Below are 3,937 nucleotides of genomic sequence, written 5' to 3' on the forward strand. Positions count from 1 at the left end.
TTTACCGTGACGCTCAACAGGTTAGTCTCGTTTCTGAAAGGGGGCGAGCTTTAAACAATCGGCTTGCAGTGGTTATTGTAAAATTCTGATTTGGAGTCGGCCTATTTTAGCGAGGAGCGGCTCAAATGTTATGTTCTATGTGTTCATAAACTGATCCCAGGTCAGACTCACGATCTGCGGCGACGAGGATGCAGGAAGAAGTATAGTTTTTACTCGAAAGCAGCAACTGTTTATAGTAGAGGTTTGGGGTTGTTTACGAAACGTCTATATAAGTGACCCACTGATAAACAGGAAATAATGGTATGCCTATTATGGAAGACCTCGGTGTAACACGATCAAATATAATAACATATTTTCTCTCTGCGAAACAGTGTTCAACGGGCTATTCAATCACTATGAACCTGGCCAGATGTGTACATGTAGGCCTACATACAAGCAACATTTTAAAGAACAACATTTTGATTAAATGGGCAGAAAAAAACAACATAGACCGTATTGTCTATGTTTACAGTATTGTCTAACTATCCTGGTAATAACACAACTATTTATGCATGGTTTAAAATTGTAACATTTATTTGGGGTTTTATATGCACACAAAGTCAGACTCTAAACTAAGGGATTCTGTTTTCTGGGCAGATGAAAGTTATGATTAATAATAACGGTTTAGGCTAGCAGAACTCGCATGATTATTATGATTAACACAGGCTATTTCATGGGTTGATAATACTAAGAATAATCTTAAATATAGCTTGAGAACATATAAAATAGCCAAATATGTATTGAATCATTTGAACCTTGCCTGCGATGCAACAGATGAATGTACCAGTATAATACATCATAACAATTTTAATCTTTGCCAGTGTTGAACATGTGATGAAAGGGAAACCGTTTTTTAAGCACTTAAAGGCACAAGGTAAGCTTTATTTAGCCTGTTTACACTACCGTGTCCCTGACTGCTATGGCATATGGCAAGACAAATCCAGCAACACCCTGCAGGCACTTATTAGTTCTGTTTAAACATTTTACAACAAATTAATCCCTCCTCCTTCTCTCATACCAGCAATAAAACCTTTGTGTGTTTAATTTCACACCTCGAACCAGTGTGTCGAACCAGCCGAGCCCAGCTGCTATCAGATTTCACTGCTATCTTCCTCCGGTTTTCTGTAGAGGAACAAGGGTTGGGTTCATAATTACATAACATTGTATTTCTTTGAAAAAGAAACAGAGAGAAAGTCACATCTGCAAAGAGGCAAAGGGAGGAGACAAAAACTGTATGAGGTGGAAAGAGAGTATATAAATAATGAGATGAAATAATGGCAACAGCTTATTGCATTTGGCTGCTAGGTTCAGTTTTATATGCGTATAAATGTTTGAAATAAGACTCATTTAATGTTCCAATAACAAATATGCCACAAAGGTTGTAGATCAGATGATTTAAATTGTCATAATAAAAAAATTCATACTTGTTTCTTCCGGTGCATCTGTTATCTGTTAAAGCAATAATAATTTCAAAAAAAGTTATGCACAATATTCAACAGTCCTGAAACCTCTGATTATCAGCATAACTTTGAAAACATGTCATTCACCAATACGTAGAAATCAACTGCGGACTTGATAGAGACATAACAGCAACCACAAGCAACAAACTTCCGAAATGTACTCATAGTTGCACTACTCACACATGAGAACACAGATGCCTCCCATAAACAACATGCTGGCGAAGATGAGCCCTGCAATCCGTAGCTTCCCATAGTCTGAGGGCATGGAAAAGATGGACGGTCAATAGTCAGGTATTATTCTCCCCAAAGCATGCCACACACAAACCCTTTTGAAACACTGGGACGCTGTACTTACTGTAACTGAAAGGATCTTCATAGCACAGAGGCATGAAGCCGGGATTTGAGAAATAACGCAAGAGAGAGAGGGACACAAGAGTTAGAGACAGAACTACCATTATGGAGCAATGACAGAAAATGGCCTTACATTTCTGAACCAGTAACTATACAATCGTTTGAGGTTCGGTGTCATATTGATTCGGTGTCTTATTGAGAAAGAGAAATGTCCATATCCTCAGGTCACGGTGAGCCCAGAAAGACAGGGAAAGGGGAGCCTACTTACTTGCTTCTGTTTCCACGAAAAGGGAAAACAATGCTGTGGGAAGTGGAAATAAAGAATGCTTGTGTGACACATTTTAACACGCTACTGTGGTTCACTCTCTTCATTTCAAATCGGTGTATTTCATCCATGCACATTCTTTTTGCTTTTTGCAATTCATCATCATCATAACAGCTAAAATAGTATTATAAACAAATACATTTTCTAACTATTTGTGTATTTATTTATTTATTTAGTAGGATATGGATTCTGATAATGTCAATGCTATACTTTGAAGTGCAGTACTATGATTTGTAAATTAGTGTTTTTTTGGGATGTATCAAGTCTGAAGCCACAATGAATAATTTCTATGTAGGCACTCTTTTACCTGCCATGAAGATCAAAACAGTGAGTTGTCCCATCTTGAGCACAGAGACACTATAAAGAGGGGAGACAAATTTGAAATGGAGTCTAAAAAAGTAGGAGCAAAGAGAAGCAGTATTATAATAAGGCACGGGAGAAAAGAGGTGGGGAATTTATAATGTGGATACCCTAGCATAGTTTATTATCTGATATACTTCATGTACGTATATGCCATCCAAAAATATGAAAATCCTTGGCGTTACACATCGGGTGAGAAAACAATTTTTTACTTGAATCCCTGGGCTAAAGTAATCGTATTTCACCTAATACCCATAGTTCTGAATCCCACTTATTCGCAACCTGGCTATCTCCAAATCCCAGACAAAGCGTTGAACCTTGATAAGCCTCGGCCGCCAACAAAAGGCCTATTATGGTACACTCACGCCTCTCCGTGTCTTTGGCCTCGTCTCCTTTTCTCTGACCCCTTGTTTACGTCTCTCCCTGTCTTAACCCCCTCCCCCCCCCCCCCCCCCCCCCCCTTTTCAGTCCTCTCCTGGGGTGCTTCTCCATTAGCATTACTCTAGTCTAGGCCCCCTCTTCCGTGCACACTAGCATTTTCCGAGCTGAGCCGTGGCGTGCCGCGCTGATTTGTGTTTCCGCTGCAGTTTTAAAGCACTAAGCTGTGCCGTGCCTCAGCCGATTGGACCATCTCTCACAGTGTCCGCTTGAAGGACACCCAGAGTCTTGTCAGCCGATTTTGGCTGTTTTAGAGAATTTCACATGGAACAGGGCCTGAAGGTGTTCCTAAGACTCTTTATGGTGCTATTTACCTTATGATGATAACGTTCACTCTCTATCTGACGTTAGAGATCCACTGGGTCACCGAAGGTGAGTTAGAGGACAACTAGATACACATTCATAACTTTGTAATGGGCAGTACTCTGGCTCGACTTTGAATTGCAAAGAAGTCTCTGTGACTGCAGCCTCACCTCACAAACTTTTAAAAAATAAAACGAATAAAAAATCACACGTCGTTAAACGAAAAAGTTTAACTAATCGCTAGAAGTCAAGTGTTTATGGATTTAATTGAAACCCAAACAAGATAATAATGGAGAATAGAAAAGAGGAATTCATCATGTTTGCAAAGCTTACAAATGACCTTGTTAGGAGTAGCTGAAGGGCATTGTTGGTAGGTCATGCTCTGAAGGTCGGAGGTGGGAAACACCTTTGGTTCAAACCTTCAAAAGCCATATTATCTTTTGTAAAATGGACAATATTTTGATGTACATGTCACATAGGAATATCTATTATAGTTTTCCCACAAATGTCAAAAATCCTAAAGCTTAACTGAATGCAATTTTGCAGAATTAAATTCAAATGATAATTTGAATTAATAAGTTCATCGCTAAATAAATACAAACATATTTCACACCCAGTTCAATGGGGCTGCCCTCAGCACACCTGCTGAACAATGCTCTAT

The sequence above is a fragment of the Gadus chalcogrammus genome, chromosome 11 (assembly GCF_026213295.1).
Source record: "Gadus chalcogrammus isolate NIFS_2021 chromosome 11, NIFS_Gcha_1.0, whole genome shotgun sequence".
Taxonomy (NCBI): Eukaryota; Metazoa; Chordata; class Actinopteri; order Gadiformes; family Gadidae; genus Gadus; species Gadus chalcogrammus.